The sequence below is a fragment of the Odocoileus virginianus genome, chromosome 4 (genome assembly GCF_023699985.2).
Source record: "Odocoileus virginianus isolate 20LAN1187 ecotype Illinois chromosome 4, Ovbor_1.2, whole genome shotgun sequence".
In the NCBI taxonomy this organism is placed as follows: Eukaryota; Metazoa; Chordata; class Mammalia; order Artiodactyla; family Cervidae; genus Odocoileus; species Odocoileus virginianus.
The window spans coordinates 75,883,024-75,905,280 of NC_069677.1; the positions used below are offsets into that span (position 1 = coordinate 75,883,024).

The following is a 22,257-nucleotide window of genomic DNA, read 5'->3' on the forward strand; positions in this document are numbered from 1 at the left end:
TATTGATGTAGATAGTAAGAAAGTCAAAGATGACTGAGAATTTTGGCTTATGAGATGTGGTTATGGTAGTCTCAAAAGCCAAAAGAGGGATTAAAAGAGATTTGAGGTCTTGAAGATATCTAGAAAAACAACTTGAAATAGATTTCTAACACACAGAACCATCCCTGAACAGCAAATGTAGGTTTCTAATGCAATGAAGTATGTGTGTTACTTGAAGCCCTATATTTGAGAGATGTTGTTAAAAAAGAAGATGTAGAATAGAAGAAAAAATGGCAAAGGACAGAACCCCAGGGAAACATCCTTGTGCCTTTGTTGTTCAATCATAAGTCATGTCTGACTCTTTGCACCCCGTGGACTACAGCATGGAAGGCTCTTCTGTCCTTTACTATTTCCTAGAGTTTTCAAATTTGTGTCCATTGAGTCAGTGATGCTATCTAGTCATCTCATCCTCTAGCCCCCTTCTCCTTTTCCCTTCAATCTTTCCCATCATCAGAATCTTTTCCAATGGGTTGTAATAAGACCTGAATAAGTAATGCTGAATCCTGAGCAGAGTGATGATGTCTAAACATTTGAGTCAAATGAAACTGAGTGAAACTTTTTAGAATCTTTCCAGTAAGTGATGTTTTGCAGTTATTTTCTGACTCCAAATGAAAGATTTTCTGCAGATATGGAAATATATGTCCAGTTTCAGAAAGACTTAAGTAGAAATAAATGTATAAAGTGATCACTATGATGAGTCTAGTTATCGCCCATCAGCATACAAAATTATTGCACTATTATAGACTGTGTTCTCTTTGCCATACATTACATCCTCAAGAATTACTTGTTTTATAACTGGAATTTTGTACCTCTTAATCTCCCTTACCTTTTTATACATGTACCCCTCCCCACCTTGCCTCTGGTAACCACCAGTTTTTCTTTGTATCTTTTTATGAGTCTTTATGCTTTGTTATGTTTGTTTATTTCTTTTGCCTTTTAGAGATCACATTTATTAATAAGTGAAATCATATGACATTTGTCTTGCTCTGACTTATTTCTCTTAGCATAATACCTTGAGGTTCATCTATGTTGTCACAGATGGCAAGGTTTCATTCTTTTATGGTTGAATAATGTTCTGTTTTATACACATACACACGCACATTGGTGCTTGCATGCATGCTAAGTTGCTTCAGCTGTGTCGGACTCTTTGTGACCCTATGGACTGGAGCCTGCCAGAATCTTCTGTCCATGGGATTCTCCAGGCGAGAATACTATAGTGGGTTGCCATGCTCTCCTCCAGGGAATCTTCCCAACCTAGGTACTAATGTCTCCTGCATTGGTAGGCAGGTTCTTTACCACTAGTGCCACCTAGGAAGCATATATATATATATATATATATATATATATATATATATATAACAGAAACATATATTTATATATATATATTTATAACAGAAACATATATATATATATATATTTTCCACTTATTTTTATTAGTTGGAGGCTAATTACTTTATATATTTATAACAGAACATATATATATATGGTCTCCTCTGGTGGCTCAGTGGTAAAAAAAAAGTCCACCTGCCAATGCAATAGATGCAAGTTCGATCCCTGGGGCAGGAAGATCACTGGAGAAGGAATGGCCACCCACCCCAGTATTCTTGCCTGAGAAATCCCGTGGACAGAGGAACCTGGTGGGCTACAGTCCATGGGATCGCAAAAGAGACATGACAATGACTAAACAACAACTACATATATATATGTATTTTTATATATATATTATATATAATAAAATATTATTTATCCATTAATCTCTTGATAATTAGGTTACTTCCATATCTCAACTACTGTGAATAATGCTGCAAAGAATGTAAGGGTACATAAATCTTTCCAAATTAGTGTTTTTGTTTTCTTTGGAAAAATAGCTAGAAGTAGAATTTCTGGATCCTATAGTAGTTCTGTCTTTCATTTTGGCTAGAACCTGCATACTATTTTCCATAGTAGCTACACCAGTTTGCATTTCCAACAGTAGTGCATGATAGTTATCTTTTCTTTACGTCTTCATCAACACTGGTTATTTTGTGTGTTTTTGACTAGGCATTCTGACAGGTCTGAGGTAATGTCTCACTGTGCCTTTGATTTGGATTTCCCTGATGATTAGTGATTTTAAGCATCTTTTCATGTGTCTGTTACCCATCTGTACATCTTTGAAAAAATGTCTATTCAGATTCCCTGTCTATGTTGTAATTGGTTTTTTATACTGATTTGTATGAGTTCTTTGTATATTTTATCTAGTAACCCCTTATCAGATGTCATTTACAAATATATTCTCTCATTCAGTAGGCTGCCTTTTCATTTTGTTGAAAGTTTCCTTTGCTATGCAAAAGCTTTCAAGTTTGGTGTAGTACTACAAGTTTGTTTTTGCTTTTGTTTCTTCTGCCCAAGGAGATATCCAAAATAAATTTGCTATAGAAGCAATAACTGTGACATCGAAGCAACCTAGATGTCCATCAGCAGATGAATAGATAAGGAAGTTCTGGTTCATATATACAATGGAATATTATCCAGCTATAAAAAGGAATGCATTTGAGTCAGTTCTAATGAGGTGAATGAACCTAGAGCCTATTATATAGACTGAAGTGAGTCAAAAAGAGAATGAAAGATATTGTATATTAACACATATATATGGGTTCTAGAAAGATGGTACTGATGAAATGTGCAGGACAGCAAAGGAGACACAGACATAAAGAACAGACTTTTGGACTCAGTGAAAGTAGAGGATGGGATGATTTGAGAGGATAGCATTGAAACATATACATTATCATATATAAACAGATAGCCAGTGAAAGTTTGGTTTATGATGCACGGCACCCAAAACTGGTGCTCTGTGAAAATCTGGAGGGATAGGGTGGGGAGGGAGGTGGGGAGTGGAGTTCAGGAGGGAGGGTACACCTGTATGACTGTGGCTGATTCATACTGATATAAGGCAAAATCTATCACAATGTTGTAAAGTAATTATCCTCCAATTAAAATAAATCAACCTAAAAAATAAAATAAATTTGCTAAGATTGATGTCAAAGAGCATACTATCTTATGTTTTCTTCTAGTTTTGTTTGTTTTTTTTTTTTTTTAATGGTTTCAGTTCTTAGATTTAAGTCTTTAGTATATTTGGAGTTAATTTTTGTATATGATGTGAGAAAGTAGTCCAGTTTGATTATTTTGTGTATGGCTGTCCAGTTTTCCCAACACTGTTTATTGAGGAGTTATTTCCCAACACTTTTCCACATTGTATGTTCTTGCAATCTTGTCATAGATTAATAAACACATAATTAATGTGTTTACTTCTTGACTATTTTGATTCATTGATTTGTGTGTCTTTTTTTGTGTTAGAACCAAGCTGATTTGATTATTGTAGCTTTTTTGATACTGTAGTATATTTTGAAATCAAGGTGCATGATACTTCCCTCTTTGTTATTCTCTGTAATGTTTGTTTTGACTATTTGCTATCTTTTGTGTTTTTATATAAATTTTGGTTTATTTGTTCTAGTTCTGTGCAAAATGCCACTGGTAATTTCATAGGGATTGCAGTGAATCCATAGATTTCCTTGGGGAATACTGTTATTTTAACATTAATTCTTGTAATCCATGAGCATGGTGTGTCTTTCCATTTGATTGTATTGTCTTCAATTACATTCATCAATGTCTCATAATTTTATTAGGATAGGACTTTTGCCTCCTTAATAATATATATTCCTAAGTGTTTTATTCTTTTAGATACAGATGTAAGTGGTTTTTTTTTTTTTCATTTATTTTTATTAGTTGGAGGCTAATTACTTTACAGCATTGCAGTGGTTTTTGTCATACATTGAAATGAATTAGCCATGAATTTACATGTATTCCCCATCCCGGTCCCCCCTCCCACCTTTTTAATTTCTTTTCTGATAGTTTTTGTTTGTTTGTTTTTTTAGTGTATAGAAACACAACAGATTTTTGTATGTTAAGTTTGTGTTCTGTAACTTACTGAGTTCATTTATTAGTTCCACTAATTTTTTGGTATTGTCTTTAGGATGTCATCTGCAAACAATGGCAATTTTACATCTTCCTTTATAATTTGAATCTCTCTCTCTTTTTTTTTCTTGTCTGATTGCTGTGGTTAGGACCTCTAATACTATAATAAATCAAAGTGGTAAGAGTGAGCATTCATGTCTTGTTTCTGATTGTAAAAGAAATGCTTTCAGCTATTCATGGTTGTTGGCTCTAGGTTTGTCATATATAGCCTTTACTATGTTGAGTTATGTTTCTTCTATACCCACCGTCTGAAGAGGTTTTATCATAAATGGATGTTGAATTTTGTCAAAAGCTTTTTTTGCATCACTGAAATGATTATATAATTTTGATTCTTCAGTTTATTATATGGCCTAAAACACTGATTGATTTTTTGATATTGAACCATTCTTGATTTCGTGGGATAAATCCCACTTTATCATGGTGTATTCTTTTAACGTATTGTTGAATTTTGTTTGCTAATATTTGTTGAGGATTTTTATATCTATGGGCATGAGTAACATTGACTATAATTTTCTTTTCTTATGGTACCTTTGGCAATGTGGTATCAAGGTGATGCTAGCCTTATAGGGTGAGTTCAGAAGCACCACTTTCTCTTAAAATTTTTGGAATAGTTTGAGAAAGATAGGTGTTAATTTTTCCTTAATTGTTTGATAGGATGTACCTGTGAAGCTGTCTGGTCCTGGAATTTTGTTTGGTAAAGTTGGTTTTTCTTAAATTACTTATTCAGTTTCATACTGGTAATCAGTCTGTTCATATTTTCTATTTCTTTCTGAGTCAGTCTTGGGATATTGTGTATTTCTAGGAATTTATCCTAGAAATTGCACTCATCTCACATACTAGCAAATACTCAAAATTCTCCAAGCTAAGCTTCAAGAGTACATGAACCGAGAACTTCCAGATGTTCAAGCTGAATTTAGAAAGGGCAGAGAAACCAGAGATCAAATTGCGAACATTTGTTGGATAATAGAAAAAGCAAGAGAAGTCCAGAAAAGCATATACTTCCGCTTAATTGACTACGAAAAAGCCTTTGACTGTGTGGATCACAACAAACTGTGGAAAATTCTTAAAGAGATGGGGATCCCAGACCACCTTACCTGCCTCCTGAGAAACGTGTATGCCGGTCAAGAAGCAACAGACTGGTTGCAAATCAGGAAAGGAGTACATCAAGTCTGTATATTGTCACCTTGCTCATTTAACTTATATGCAGGGTATATCATGCGAAATACTGGGCTGGATGAAGCACAAGCTGGAATCAAGATTGCTGGGAGAAATATCAATAACCTCAGATATGCAGATGACACCACCCTTATGGCAGAAAGCGAAGAGGATCTAAAGAGCCTCTTTTTCTTTTTTTTTTTCCATTTATTTTTATTAGTTGGAGGCTAATTACTTTACAACATTGCAGTGGTTTTTGTCATACATTGAAATGAATTAGCCATGGATTTACATGTATTCCCCATCCCGGTCCCCCCTCCCACCTCCCTCTCCACCCAATCCCTCTTGATGAAAGAGAAAGAAGAGAGTGAAAAAGCTGGCTTAAAACAGTATTCAGAAGACAAAGATCATGGCATCCAGTCCCATCACTTCATGGCAAATAGATGGGGAAATAATGGAAACAGTGACAGACTTTATTTTCTTGAACTCCAAAATCACTGTGGATGTTGATTGCAGCCATGAAATTAAAAGACACTTGTTCCTTGGGAGAAAAGCTATGAAAAAAACTAGAAAGCATATTAAAAAGCAGAGGCATTACTTTGGTGACAAAAGTCCGTCTAGTCAAAGCTATGGTTTTTCCAGTAGTCGTGTATGGATGTGAGAGTTGGACTATAAAGAAAGCTGAGCACACAATTTATGCTTTTCAACTCTAATGTTGGAGAAGACTCTTGAGAGTCCCTTGGACTGCAAGATCAAACTCGTCCATCCTAAAAGAAATAAGTCCTGAAGATTCATTGGAAGGACTGATGTTTAAGCTGAATCTCCAATACTCTGGCCACCTGATGTGAAGAACTGACTCATTGAAAAAGACCCTGATGCTGGGAAAGATTGAAGGCAGGAGGAGAAGAAGACAATAGAGGATGATATGGTTGGATAGCATCATCAACCCAATGGGCATGAATTTGAGCAAGCTTTGGAAGTTGTTGATCAACAGGGAAGCCTGGCATGCTGCAGTCCATGTGGTCACAAAGAGTTGGACATGACTGAGCAACTGAACTGAAGTGAGGAATTTATCTATTTTCTCTGGTTATCTGTTTCATCAATGTATAATTGTTTATAGTAATCTCTTAACAAATGAACAAAATGAAGGAGCACAAATGTTGACTGAATTCTGCCAAAAGAATGCACTAGTCATAGCAAATACTCTGTTTCAACAACACAAGAGACAACTTGATACATGGACACAACCAAATGGTCAATACCAAAATCAAATTGATGACATTCTTTGCAGCCAAATATAGAGAAGCTATATACAGTCAGCAAAAACAAGACCAGACCTTGAGCTAACTGTGGCTTAGATCATCAGCTTCTCATAGCAAAATTCAGACATAACCTAAAGAAAACCAGGAAAACAATAGACCAGCCAGGTATGGCTTAAATCCTTATGAATTCACAGTAGAGATAATGAATAGATTCAAGGGACTAGATCTAGTTAACCATTTGTCTGAAGAACTATGGACAGAGGTCTGTAATATTGTACAGTAGGTGGTGAACAAAATCATCCCAAAGAAAAAGAATAGCAGGAAGGCAAAATGGTTTTCTGACAAGGCTTTACAAATAGCAGAAGAATGAAGATAAGCAAAAAGCAAAGGAGAGAGGGATAAGTACATCCAATTAAATGCAGAGTTCCAAAAAATAGCTAGATAAGACAAGAAGACCTTCTTCAATGAACAGTGCTTAATAATAGAAGAAAACAATAAAAGGGGAAAGACTAGAGATCTCTTCAGGAAAATTGGAAACATCAAGGGAGGATTCTGCCCAAAGATTGACACAATATAGGGTAAAAGATGGTAGAGACCTAGTAGATGCTGAAGAGATCAAGAAGAGATGGAAGGAATACACAGAAGAACTAGAAGAACTATTAAAAAAAAAATCTTAATGAACCTGACTGCTATGATGGTGTGGTTAGTCGCCCAGAGCCAGACATTCTGGAGTATGAAGTCAAGTGGGCCTTAAAAAACATTGCTATTAATAAAACTAGTGGATGTGGTGAAATTCCTGCAGAACTATTCAAATCCCTAAAGGAGGATGCCATCAAGGTTTTGCATTCATTATGAAAGCAAATCAGGAAGACCCTGCAGTGGACACAGGACTGGAAAAGTTCAATCCTCATCCCAGTTCCCAAGAGGGGTAGTGCCAAAGAATGTGCTAACAATAAGACAGTTGCACTCATCTCCCATGTCAGTAAGGTCATGCTTAAAATCTTGCATGAGAGACTTCAGCATTCTGTGAACCAAGAACTTTTAGATGCCTGAGCTGGGTTGAGAAAAGGAAGAGAAATTAGAGAGCAAATTGCCAACATTCACTGGGTTATAGAGAAGGCAAGGGGATTTCAGAAAACCATCTATCTCTGTTTCATCAATTATGCTAATGACTTTGTGTGGATCCTGAAAAACTGTGGAAAGCTATTACAGAGATGGGAATATGAGACCATCTTATCTGTCTCCTGAGAAACCTATATTTGGGTCAAGAAGCAACAGTTAGAACCCAATATGGAACAACTGATTGGTTCAAGATAGGAAAAGGGTGGAAGTAGTGACAGATTTCCTCTTCCCAGGCTCCAGAATCACTGCAGATGGTAACTGCAGCCTTGAAATCAGAAGACGGTTGTTTCTTGGCAGGAAAACAATGACAAACCTAGACAGTGTGTTGAAAAGCAGAGACATTACCCTGCTGATAGAGGTCCATATAGTCTAGGCTATGGTGTTCCTAGTGGTCACATATGGATGTGAGAGCTGGGCCATAAAGAAGGCAGAGTGCCAAAAATTGATGCCTATGAACTGTAGTGCTGAAGAAGACTTTTGAAAGTCCCTTGGACAGCAAGGAGCTCAAACCAGTCAATCTTGAGGGAGATCAACACTGAATATTCACTGGTTGGCCTGATGCTGAAGCTGAAACTCCAGTATTTTGGTCATCTGATGTGCACAGATGACTCATTGGATAAGTCCCTGATGCTGGGAAAGATTAATGGCAGAAGGAGAAGAGGGTGTCAGAGAATGAGGTGGCTGGATGGCATCACCGATGCAATGAACATGAACTTGGGCAAACTCTGGGAAATGGTGAGGGACAGGAAGGCCTAGTGTGCTGCAGTCCATGGGGTTGCAAAGAGTCAGACACAACAGGGTGACTGAACCGCAACAGTAACAACTACCTTTATGATCGTTTGTGTTTCTGTGGTGCCAGATGTAACTCCTCTTTTGTCTCTGATTCTATTTATTTGGGCTCTTTTTCCTGATGAGTCTGGTTAAAGGTTTATCAATTTTTTTTTTTTTTTGTCTTTTCAAAAAAGATTTGTTAGTTTAATTGATTTTTTATTTTTATTTATTTATTTATTTTTTTGGTCTGTTTCATTTATTTCTACTCCAATATTTACTGATTTCTTAGGTGGTTCAGCTGGTAAAGAATCCTCATACAATGTGAGAGACCTGAGTTCTATCCCGGGAGAATAGAATGGCCATCCACTCCAGTATTCTGGCCTGGAGAATTCCATGGACTGTATAGTCTATGTGATCTCACAGAGTTGGACACGACTGCACGACTTTCACTTTCACTTTACTTTCTACTTTGAGTTTTGTCTGTTTTTCTTCTTCCAGGTTCCTTTAGGTATAAGATTATATTTTTTGAGATTTTTCTTATTTTCTGGCATAGGTGTGTGTCACCACAAACTTCCCTCTTAGAACTTGCTTTATGAACTCCATAGATTTTTATTTAGATCATTATATTTCCATTTTCATTTTTTTCAATGTATTTTTTTATTTGCTCTTTGACATCATCAGTGATCATTGGTTATTTATTAGTGCTGTTTTTTTTTTTTTTTTCCTAATAGTTTACTTCCAGCATTTTAGTGTTGAGGTCAGAAAAGATGTTTGAGGTGATTTCAGTCTTCTTAATTTTACTGAGACTTGTTTTGTGCCCTACATGTGATCTATCCTGGAGAATATTCCATATGCACTTGAAAAGAAACATATATTCTGCTGTTTGTAGATGAATGTTCTGTAAATATTAAGTACATCTTAATAACCATACTTAATTAAAAAGTATCATATGGCTAGTGTTTTCTTTTTTATGTCTGAATATGTGTCTATTGATGTGACTGTTAAAGTCATCTAGTTTTGCTGTGTTACAGTCAATTTGTTTTTTATGCTTGTTAAAATTTCTTTATGTTTTTATACATCCAATCCTATTTAGAATGCATATTTATATTTTCAATTGTTATATGTCTTATTAGGTTGATCTCATTATGTAATGTCCTTTGTCTGTTCTAGTCTTTCTTTTAAAGTCTACTTTGTCTAAGTACAGCTACCCCAGTTTTCTGTCTGATATAAGAATCGTTACCCCACAAGTCTGTTCTATACATCTGAGTCTCTTTTTCTGTTTTGCATATAGGGTTATCGTTACCATCTTTCTAAAGTCCATATATATGTGTTAGTATACTGTAATGGTCTTTATCTTTCTGGCTTACTTCTCTCTGTATTCTTTTTTCACTTGAATGGAATTATCTTTTTCCATTCCCTCACTTTCAGTCTACTTATCTCTAGATCTGAAGTGGGTCTGTTGTTGATGGCATATATATGGGTCTTTTTTTTTTTTTTAGCCCATTCACCAATCTCTGTTTTTTTCTTTTTTTCCATTTATTTTTATTAGTTGGAGGCTAATTACTTTCTCTTTTTCTGTTTTGCATATAGGGTTATTGTTACCATCTTTCTAAATTCCATATATATGCATTAGTATACTTTATTGGTCTTTCTCTTTCTGGCTTACTTCTCTCTGTATAATGGGATCCAGTTTCATCCATCTCATTAGAACTGATTCAAATGAATTCTTTTTAATGGCTGAGTAATATTCCATGAATTGGAGCATTCAGTCCATTTACACTTAAACTAATTATTGATAAGCATATACTTATTTCCAGCTTTGTTGTTTTCTGGTTGTTTTGTGGGTTTTTCTTTCTTTCTTTTTCCTCCTCTCTCCTTGTTTTCCTCTCTTTCCATGATTTTCTGCCTATCTTTAGTGCTATCTTTGGATTTCATTCTCTTTTTTGTGTGTGTATCTATTAAGGGTATTTGGGTTGCAGTTACCATGAGGTTTATATATAACATTGTGTGTGTATATACATGATTACTTGAAATTGATCGTCTCTTTAGTTCAAGTGCATTTTAACAACCCTATATATTTACTCCCCTCACCTACATGTAATGTTTTTGGTCATATTATATACCTTTTTGTTTTGTATATCCCTTAACTACTTACTGTGGATATAGATGTTTTACTACTCTTACCTTTTAATCTTCCTACTAGCTTTATAAGTGATTGATCCACCACCTTTACTGCTTGTTTGCCTTTACCAGTGAGATTTTTTTTTTTTCATAATTTTCATCTTTCTAATTGTGACTTTCTCTGCTTAGAGAAATTCCTTTAACAATTATTGTAAAGCCTATTTAATGTTGCTTAACCCTTTTTCTTTTACTTGTCTGTAAAGCTTTGAGAGCTCCTTAAAATCTGAAAAATAACCTTGCTGGATAGAGTATTCTCAGTTATAGGCTCTTTTCCTTTCATTATTTTGAATATATCATGCCATGCCTTTCTGGCCTGCGAAGTTTCTACTGAAAATTTATGTGATACCTTTATGGGAGTTTTCTTGTATATAACTGGTTACTTTTCTCTTGCCACTTTTAAAATTATCTCTAATATTTGCTATTTTAATTTCAATGTGTCTTGATGTGGACTTCTTTGGGTTCATCTTGTTTGGGACTCTCTGTGATTCCTGGACCTAGATGTCTGTTTTCTTTCCCTGTTTAGGGAACTTTTCAGCTATTGTCTCTTCAAATAAATTATCTGTGCCTTTCTTTATTCTCCTTCTTGGATCTCTCTAAAGTAGATGTTAATATGCTTGATATTGTTCTAGAGGTCTCATAAACTATCCTCATTTTTAAAAATTCTTTTTCCTGTTCAGCTGGGATGATTTCCACTTCTTTGTCTTCCACTTCACTATTCATTTTCCCATAACATCAAACCTAGTATTGACTCCTCCCAGTGTAATTTTAAAAATTAATTTATTTTTAATTGAAGAATAATTCCTTTAAAGAATTTTGTTGTTTTCTGTCAAACCTCAACATGAATCAGCCATAGGTATACATATGTCCCCTCCCTCTTGAACCTCCCTCCCATCTCCCTCCCCATCCCACCTCTCTAGGTTGATACAGAGCCCCTGTATGAGTTTCCTGAGCCACACAGCAAATTCCCATTGGCTATCTATTTTACATATGGTAATATAAGTTTGCATGTTACTCTTTCCATAACATTCAGAAAGCTAAGATCATGGCATCTGGTCCCATCACCTCATGGGTAATAGATGGGGAGACAGTGGAAACAGTGTCAGACTTTATTTTTGGGGGGACTCCAAAATCACTGCAGATGGTGACTTCAGCCATGAAATTAAAAGATGCTTACTCCTTGGAAGGAAAGTTATGACCAACCTAGATAGAATATTAAAAAGCAGAGACATTACTTTGTCAACAAAGGTCCATCTGGTCAAGGCTATGGTTTTTCCAGTGGTCATGTATAGATGTGAGAGTTGGACTGTGAAGAAATCTGAGCGCCAAAAAATCGATGCTTTTGAACTATGGTGTTGGAGACCCATAGTTCTCCAACTCTTGAGAGTCCCTTGGACTGCAAGGAGATCCAACCAGTCCATCCTAAAGGAGATCTGTCCTGGGTGTTCATTGGAGGGACTGATGCTGAAGCTGAAACTCCAATACTTTGGCCACCTCATGAGAAGTGTTGACTCATTGGAAAAGACCCTGATGCTGGGAGGGACTAGGGGCAGGAGAAGAAGGGGAGGACAGATGAGATAGCTGGATGACATCAGCGACTCGATGGGCATGGGTTTGGGCAAACTCCAGGAGTTGGTGATGGACAGGGAAGCGTGGCATGCTGCAATTCATGGGGTCGCAAAGAGTCAGACACAACTGAGCAACTTAACTGAACTTTCCATCCATCTCACTCTAGTTTTTATTTCCATTATTGTATCCTTCAATACTGGTTGTTTCTTCTTTATATTTTCTTAAGTCTTTCTTAAACTTCTCACTGTGTTTATTAGTTCTTCTCCTGAGTTTATTGAACTTCTATGACCATTTCCTTGAAATGCTTATGGGAAGATTGCTTATCTTCTCTTCACTAAATTCTTCTCCTGGAGTTTTACCTGCTTCCTCTTTTGGAACATATTCCTCTGTCTCCTCATTTTACCTAATTTATCTGTGTTTTTCCCCCCTATGTATAAATAGGTCTGTTATGTTTCCCAAGCTCAGAGAAGTGGCCTTATGTAGGAGAAATCCTCTGGGGCCCAGCAACACTCCCCTCTGATCACATGAGCTGCGTGCCCCCTATGTGCACTGCACAGGCCCTTCTGTTGTGACATAACTGATTACTGTGGGTGTGTTGGTAAGCGGAGCTGGCATCTGGCCTGGTCGGCTTCCAGGAACTGCCTCATGTGTTAGTTGTCAGCCTGCTTTGGGTCATTCGTTGCTAGGTCTCTGCAGGGCTGACTGCTTGTCTCTGGAGTCCCAGGTTGGTGCCAGTGCACTGGTGAATGGGGCTGCATCACTGCACTGCTGGCTATGCAGCCCTGTGGGCTGGTGCTGATGCTTGCTAACTGGTGGGCAAGTAAGCCTCTGGCTTTAATAGGCTGGGAGGAAGAACTCCAAAATGATGTGTATCAGCATAGTCTCATGGTAGAATGAACTCTCCGAAACGTCTGCTACTCTGTGTCCCCAGGAGCAGTCTCAGTTGCCTTTTGCCTTTCTGGGAGGCTCTCCAAGATCAGCAGGTATGTCTGACTCAGGGTCCTTTCCAACTACTGCCTGTGTGCTAGGACTGGATTATGCCAGATTTTCCACGTATCCTTTGAGAGCAGAGTCACTGTTTCCTTCACCCCTGTGGCTCTCACATAGGGGTGCCCTGCTTCCCTTTAAAGCTAAATGTTCTGGACACTCTTATACCTGATAAATGACCCTTGGCTTGCAGAACTTGACATGGGGCTTGGACCCCTCACTGCTTCAGAAGAACCTCTGTGATCATCCTTTTGTTTTGAGTCACCCACCCAGAATTGTGAGTTCTGATTGTACTGCATCTCCACCCCTCCTAATCATCTTGTTGTGGCTCCCTTTATATCTTCAGTTGTAGAAAATAACTTCTGCTGGTCTCCAGGTCATTCCCAAAGATAATAGCTCTGCAAATTGGTATAATTTTGGTGTATCTGTGGGAGGAGGTAAGCTCACAGCTTTTCTGCTCTGCCATCTAGGCCACATCAATGTCAATATATTTATGTTTGAACTCAGCAATGACACCTGGAAACTTTTATTTGAAATTATACCTGAGTCTTTTAAGGCTGCTATAACAGAGTATCATAGACTGGGTGGCTTGAAAATGACAAAAATGTATTTCTCACAGTCCTGGAGGCTAGGAAGTCCAAGATTAAAGCACCAACAGACTTGGTGTCTGGTGAGGATTCACTTACTAATTCATAAACAGCTGTCTTCTATCTTGTATCCCTAGTTTGCAGAAGAGACAGGATAGTTCTTTGGGGGTTCCTTGATAAAGACACTAGTCCCATTCATGAAGCCTCCACCCCCTTGACCTTCTGAAAGACCATAATCATTTCTGAAAGGCCTCACCTCTTCAGTTCAGTTCAGTCACTCAGTTGTGTCCGACTCTTTGCAACCCCATGGACTGCAGCACGCTAGGCTTCCCTGTCCATCACCAGCTCCCAGAACTTCCTCAAACTCATGTCCATTGAGTCAGTGTTGCAATCCAACCATCTCATCCTCTGTCGTCCCCTTCTTCTCCCACCTTCAATTTTTCCCAGCATCAGGGTCTTTTCTAATGAGTCAGTTTTTTGCATCAGGTGGCCAAAGTATTGGAGTTTCAGTTTCAGTGTTAGTCCTTCCAATGAATATTCAGGACTGATTTCCTTTAGGGTTGACTGATTGGATCCCCTTGCAGTCCAAGGGACTCTCAAGAGTCTTCTCCAACATCACAGTTCAAAAGCATCAATTCTTTGGCTCTCAGCTTTCTTTATACTCCAACTCTCATGTCCACACATGACTACTGGAAAAACCATAGCTTTGACTAGATGGACATTTGTTGGTAAAGTAATATCTCTGCTTTTATTATGTTGTCTAGGTTTGTCATAGGTTTTCTTCTAAGGATAAAGCATCTTTTAATTTCATTACTGCAGTCACCATCTGCGGTGATTTTGGAGCCCCACAATATAAAGTCTGTCTCTATTTCCTTTGTTTCCCCATCCATTTACCATAAAGTGATGGGACTGGATGCCATGATCTTATATTTCTTAATGTTGAGTTTTAAGCCAACTTTTTCACTGTCCTCTTTCACTTTCATCAAGAGGCTCTTTAGTTCTTCGCTTTCTGCCATAAGGGTGGTGCCATCTGCATATCTGAGGTTATTGATATTTCTTCCAGCAATCTTGATTCCTACTTGTATTTCATCTGGCCCGGCATTTCACATGATGAACTCTGCATATAAATTAAATAAGCAGGGTGCAATATACAGCCTTGATGTACTCCCTTCCCAATTTGGAACCTGTCTGTTGTTCCATATCCAGTTCTAACTGTTGCTTCTTGACCTGCATACATATTTCTCAAGAGGCAGGTAAGGTGGTCTGGTATTCCCATCTCTTAAAGAATTTTCCACAGTTTGCTGTGATCCACACTGTCAAAGGTTTTGATGTAGTCAATAAAGTAGAAGTAGATGTTTATCTGGAATTCTCTTGCTTTTTTGATGATCCAACAGATGTTGACAATTTTATCTCTGGTTCCTCTGCCTTTTCTAAATCCAGTTTGAACATCTGGGATTTCATGGTTCACAGGCTCTTGAAGTCTGGCTTAGAGAATTTTGAGCATTACTTTTCTAGTGTGTGATATGAGTGCAATTGTGTAGTAGTTTGAACATTCTTTGGCATTGCCTTTCTTTGGGATTGGAATGAAAACTGACCTTTTCTAGTCCTGTGGCCATTGCTGAGTTTTCCAAATTAGCTGGCATATTGAGGGCAGCACTTACACAGCATCATCTTTTAGGATTTGAAATAGCTCAACTGGAATTCCATCACCTCCACTAGCTTTGTTTGTAGTGATGCTTCCTAAGGCCCACTTGACTTCACATTCTAGGACGTCTGGCTCTAAGTGAGTGATCATACCATCATGGTTATCTGGGCCATGAAGATCTTCTTTGTATAGTTCTTCTGTGTATTCTTTCCACCTCTTCTTAATATCTTCTGCTTCTGTTCGTTTCATACCATTTCTGTTCTTTATTTTGCCCATCTTTGTATGAAATGTTCTCTTGATATCTCTAATTTTCTTGAAGAGATCTCATCTTTCCCATTCTATTGTTTTCCTCTATTTCTTTGCAGTGATCACAAGGAAGGCTTTCTTATCTCTCCTTGCTATTCTTTCAGTATATCTTTCCTTTTCTCCTTTCCCTTTAGCTTCTCTTCTTTTTTCAGCTATTTGTAAGTCCTCCTCAGACAACCATTTTACCTTTTTGCATTTCTTTTTCTTGGGGATGGCATTGATCCCTGCCTCCTGTACAATGTCACAAACCGCCTTCCATAGTTCTTCAGGCACTCTGTCTATCAGACCTAATCCCTTGTATTTATCTCTTCCACTGTATAGTCATAAGTGGTTTGATTTAGGTCATACATGAGTAATCTAGTGGTTTTCTGAACTTTCTTCAATGAAGTCTGAATTTAGCAATAAGGAATTCATGATCTGAGTCACAGTCAGCTTCTGGTCTTGTTTTTGCTGACTGTATAGAGCTTCTCCATGTTTGCCTGCAAAGAATGTAATCAATCTGATTTCAGTATTTACCATCTGGTGGTGTCCATGTGTAGAGTTTTCTCTCATCTTATTGGAAGAGGGTGTTTGCTATGACTAGTGCGTTCTCTTGACAAAACTCTGTTAGCCTTTGCCCTGCTTGATTTTGCACTCGACGGCCAAATTTGCCTATTAATCCAGGCATCTCTTGACTTCCTACTTTTACATTCCATATTGGAATGCAAATTTTGCATATTGGGGATTAGGTTTCAATATAAGAATTTGGGGTGGAGGATAGTCATTGATTTCATAGCAGGTAAATAGAAATTCACAAAGTCAGTGATAACAGAGGCAGCAGGGCATACTGGAGATGTGATTCATATACTGAAACTAACTGCTTAGGCAATTAGCATTTGCACTGATGTCCAGAAATCTCTGGGGCTTCCCAGGTGGCTCAGTGGTAAAGAATCTGTCTGCCAATGCTGTAGACGTAGGAAATGCAGGTTCGATCCCCAGGTCAGGAAGACACCCTGTCATAGGAAATGGTAACCTACTCCAGCTTTCTTGCCTGGAAGATCCCATGGACAGAGGAGCCTGGCAGACTACAGTCAAAGAATTGAACATGACTGAGTGATTGAACATGCACATTAGTGCATCAGTTCAGTCAGTTCAGTCGCTCAGTCGTGTCCAACTCTTTGCGACCCCATGAATCGCAGCAGGCCATGCCCCCCTGTCCATCACCAACTCCTGGAGTTTACTCAAACTCATGCCATCGAGTCGGTGATGCCATCCAACCATCTCATCCTCTGTCATCCTCTTCTCCTCCTGCCCCCAATCTCTCCCAGCATCAGGGTCTTTTCCAATGAGTCAACTCTTCGAATGAGGTAGCCAAAGTACTGGAGTTTCAGCTTCAGCATCAATCCTTCCAATGAACACCCAGGACTGATCTCCTTTAGGATGGACTGGTTGGATCTCCTTGCAGTCCAAGGGACTCTCAAGAGTCTTCTCCAATACCACAGTTCAAAAGCTACACTAGTGCAAAATCATACAATGTTCTTTTTCATCAGTTATTAAAGACACACTCATAAAACAGGTGTTACTCATTCAAAGACAGATTCACTTTTCACTTTTGAGTATTCTGTGTGCTAAGTACTGTGGTTTATTTTGTTTTTTGCATTGCTTAGCACAGGGAAGATACAAATTATTTTATTCTTTCAGCATCTTCTGTGACATAAGCAATATAACCTCCATTAACAAATGAGGAAACAAAGACTATTTGTACTTGACTGACTTAGTCACCACAATCTAGATCTCTGATTCACACTGAGGTCAAATTGACTCAAAGTCCTATACACTTTAAAACATGTGCACACTGTTTCCATTAAATCCTTCCTTAAAAATGTATGCATAACCTAAGTAAAGGGAAGTAAATACTATTTTCAGATTTCTTTATTATCTTAGTTTATCATCCATGCCAGGATCAGGAACTGCTGGGGAATATGTAGACATTGTCTCAACTGTTTCCCATTGCAGACCCTGCCATTTCTTTTAGAGGTTTATAACAGTCATTTAAATGAGTCTGTCTTTGGCTTTTTTGTATCTTAGCCCTCCTCTCCTTATGTTTTGCACAAGTAATCCTCAGTTAATATCTAATCTGCTTCCAAATGTTATTATTGTAACTTAGTAACTCTTTTATTTTGTACGGCTATAGCCTTAGAAACATCTAACTCTGGTGGATTGAGTCTTTATTATGGCCATCTTTGTCTCTTCAGAATAACTTCTGAAGCATTTGTTGTCATGCTTTGTTGGGTGATATGCCAGCATAACTTTATAGACACAAAAGAACTGACTGATAACAAACAGTTAAAGGCCCAAGTGTCCCAGCTTGTCTAAATAATGACGTGGGTTTGATATAATTATGTGCACACGAGAGATGGAACACAGGAGAAGGTGATTTGTTTGAAATTAAGGAAAGGGATGAGAAAATAATTGCTGAGTGAGAAAGTATGGGATAACTAGGTCATTCTGTGGATGGATTTGCATTGATGTTTTCTATGTTAGTTTATGCCCTAGGTTCTGGTGGATCAAAATCATTATCATTTCTTTTAGCAGTACCAGTGTTTTTCTGTGCATCTTTTCCCATTGGACACAAGTTTTGCATTTTGTTGTAAGGTTCTTGAGAAATATAAGAGTTTGGACATCAGTGGACTCACTGAGAGTATTATGAATTGGACAGAGTTCGGTGGATAACAACATTATCTCCTTTTTGTAATTGCCTGGAGAGTACTGAGTCTCAATTGTGGCTATACACTCAAATCATCTTAAAAAAAATACTGATGCCTTACATTTAACCCTCAGAGATTCTAGTTTTATATACCTGGAATGTGGCTTTGTTGTTGTTATTCTATTGCTTAATCATGTCCAGATCTTTGCAACCCCATTAACTGTAGCACACCAGGCTTCCCTGTCCTTCACCATCTCCCAAAGTTTGCTAAAACTCATGTCCATTGAGTCAGTGATGCCATCCAAACATCTCATCCTCTGTCGTCCCCTTCTCCTCCTGCCTTCAGCCTTTCCCAGCATCAGGGTCTTTTCCAGTGAGTCAGTTCTTTGCAACAGGTGGCCAAAGTATTGGAGCTTCAGCTTCAGCAGTAGTCCTTCTAATGAATATTCAGGACTTTCCTTTAGGATTTCCTTTAGGATTGACTGGTTTGATCTCCTTGCAACTGAAGAGACCCTCAAGAGTCTTTTGCAACACCCTCAAGAGTTCACAACCATCAATTCTTTGGCACTCAGCTTTCTTTCTAGTCCAACTCTCATGTCCATACATGACTACTGGAAAAATCATAGCTTTGACTATATGACCTTTGTCAGCCAAGTAACATCTCTGCTTATTAATATGCTGTCTAGGTTTGTCATAGCTTTTTTTCTAAGGAGCAAGCATCTTTTAATTTCATGGCTGCAGTCACCATCTGCAGTGATTTTGTAGCCCAAGAATATAAAGTCTGTCACTATTTCCATTTTTCCCCCATCTATTTGTCATGAATTGATGGGACCAGATGCCATGATCTTTGTTTTTTGAATGTTGATTTAAGCCAGCTTTTTCACTCTCCTCTTTCACTTTCATCAAGAGGCTTTTTTGTTCTTCTTCGCTTTCTGCCATAAGGGTAGTGTCATCTACATGTCTGAGGTTATTGATACTTCTCCCAACAATCTTGATTCCAGCTTGTGCTTCATCCAGCCCAGCATTTCGCATGATGTACTCTGCATACAGGGCTTCTCTGTTAGCTCAGTGGAGAAGGAAATGACAACCCACTCCAGTACTCTTGCCTGGAAAATCCCATGCTTGGAGGAGCCTGGTAGGCTGCAGTCCATGGGGTCGCTGAGAGTGGGACACGACTGAGCGACTTCACTTTCGCTTTTCAATTTTGTGCACTGGAGGAGGAAATGGCAACACACTCCAGTGTTCTTTCCTGGAGAATCCCAGGGATGGGGGAGCCTGGTGGGCTGCCGTCTTTGGGGTTGCACAGAGTTGGACTAAAGCAACTTAGCAGCAGCAGCAGCTGGTAGCTCAGCTGGTAAAGAATCTGCCTGCAATGCAGGAGATCCCTATTTCATTGCTGAGTCAAGAAGATCCCCTGGAGAATGGATAGGCTGCCCACTCCAGTATTCTTGGGCTTCCGAAAACTGGTGGCTACTTCTTGAGCCACGAGTATTCTTGGTGGCTCAGATGGTAAAAAATCTGCCTGCAATGCGGGAGACCCAGGTTCAAGTCCTGGGTTGGGTAGATCCCCTGGAGGAGGTCATGGCAACCCACCAGTATTCTTGCCTGGAGAAATCCCAAAGTCAGAGAAGCCTGGCGGGCTACAGTTGATGGGGTCACAAAGAGTTGGACATGACTGAGCAACTAAGTACAGCACAGCACTCTGCATATAAGTTAAATAAACAGGGTAAAAATATATAGCCTTGAAGTACTCTGTTCCCAGTTTGGAACCAGTCCATTATTCCATGTCCAGTTCTAAGTGTTGCTTCTTGACTTGCATATGGTTTCTCAGGAGGCAGGTAAGGTGGTCTGGTATTCCTATCTCTTTAAGAATTTTCCACAATTTGTTGTGATCTACACATTCAAAGCCTTGATGTAGACAATGAAGCAGAAGTAAGTGTTTTTCTGGAATTTTCTTGCTTTTTCTATGATCCAATGGATGTTGACAGTTTGATCTTTGGTTCCTCAGCCTTCTAAACCCACCTTGTGCATCTGGAAGTTCTTGCTGCACATACTGTTGAAGGCTAGCTTGAAGGAACTTGAGCATTACTTTGCTAGCATGTGAAATATGTGCAGTTGTGTGGTAGTTTGAACATTCTTTGGCATTGCCCATCTTTGGGGTTGGAATGAGAACTGAGCTTTTCCAGTCCTGTGGCTATTGCTGAGTTTTCCAAATTTGTTGGCACATTGAGGGCAGTACTTTCACAGCATCATCTTTTAGGATTTGAAATAGCTCAGCTGGAATTCCATCTTCCTCACTAGCTTTGTTCGTAGTAATGCTTCCTAATGCCCACTTGACTTCGTACTCTAAGATGTCTAGCTCTAGGTGACTGATCACGCCATCGTAGCTTTGTGGGCCATGGAGATCTTTTTTGTATAGTTTTTCTGTGTATTCTTGCCACCTGTTCTTAATATCTTCTGCTTCTGTTAGGCCCTTGCTGTTTCTGTCCTTTACTGTGCCCGTCTTTGAGTGAAATGTTCCCTTGTTATCTTCAATTTTCTTGAGGAGATCTCTAGTCATTCTTGTTCTGTTGTTTTCCTCTATCTCTTTGCATTGTTCACTCAGAAAGGCTCTCTTTTCCCTTCTTGCTATTCTTTGGAACTCTGCATTCAGATGCATGTATCTTTCCTTTTGTCCTTTGTGTTTTACTTCCCTTCTTTTCTGAACTATTTGTAAGGCCTCCTCTGACAACCATTTTGCCTTTTTGTATTTAATTATTGGTTAAGGTTTTGATCACTACCTCCTGTACAATGTTATGAACCTCCGTCCATAGTTCTTCAGGCACTATGTCCATCAGATCTAATCCCTTGAATCTATTTGTCACTTCCACTGTATAATGATAATGTATTTGATTTAGGTCATACCTGAATGACCTAGTGGTTTTCCCTACCTTCTTTAATTTAAGTCTGCATTTTGCAATAAGGAGTTCATGACCTGGGCTGCAGTCAGTGTCAGGTCTTATTTTTGCCTACTCTATAGAGGTGCTTGAAAATTTAATCTGTCCTGCAGTTTCTAATGTGTTGTGAGAACCACTCAGATAGAGGTTGAGAATCACTGAGATCGATCCTTAATTTGGTGGAAGATAGTATGGGAGAGCAGAGAAGGCAATGGCAACCCACTCCAGTACTCTTGCCTGGAAAATCCCATGGGCATAGGAGCCTGGTGGGCTGCCGTCTCTGGGGTCTCACGGAGTCGGACACGACTGAAGCGACGCAGCAGCAGCAGTATGGGAGAGAAAGAAGAATGGAACTGGAGGAATCAACCTGCCTGACTTCAAATATTACTACGAAGCTAGTCATCAAGACAGTATGGTACTGGCACAAAGACAAAATATAGATCAGTGGAACAAAGTAGAAAACCAGAGATAAATCCCCGCACCTATGGACAGCTTATCTTAGACACAGGAGGCAAAAATATACAATGGAGAAAAGGCAATCTCTTTAACAAGCGGTGCTGGGAAAACTGGTCAACCACCTGTAACAGAATGAAACTGGAACACTTTCTAACAAAAATAAACTCAAAATGGATTAAAGATCTAAATGCAAGACCAGAAATTATAAAACTCCTAGAGGAAAACATAGGTAGAACGCTCTCTGACATAAATCACAGCAAGATCCTCTATGACCCACCTCCCAGAGTAATGGAAATAAAAGCAAAAAGAAACAAATGGGACAAAAACTTTTAAGTTTTTGCACAATGAAGGAAACTATAAGCAAAGTGAAAAGTCAGGCTTCAGAATGGGAGAAAATAATAGTAAACAGAACAGCTAACAAAGAATCTCCAAAATATACATGCAGCTCAATACCAGAAAAATAAGCAATCCTATCAAAAAATGGGCCAAAGAACTAAACAGACATTTCTTCAAGGAAGACATAAACATGGCTGATAAACACATGAAA

General features: G+C 38.5%; 1 protein-coding gene across 3 annotated transcripts in view; it reads left to right on the forward strand.

Annotated features, from left to right (window-relative positions):
- The window catches only part of CPNE4 (copine 4), a 689,746-nt gene that overhangs the window by 239,427 nt on the left and 428,062 nt on the right, over positions 1 to 22,257 (forward strand). The window lies entirely within an intron of this gene.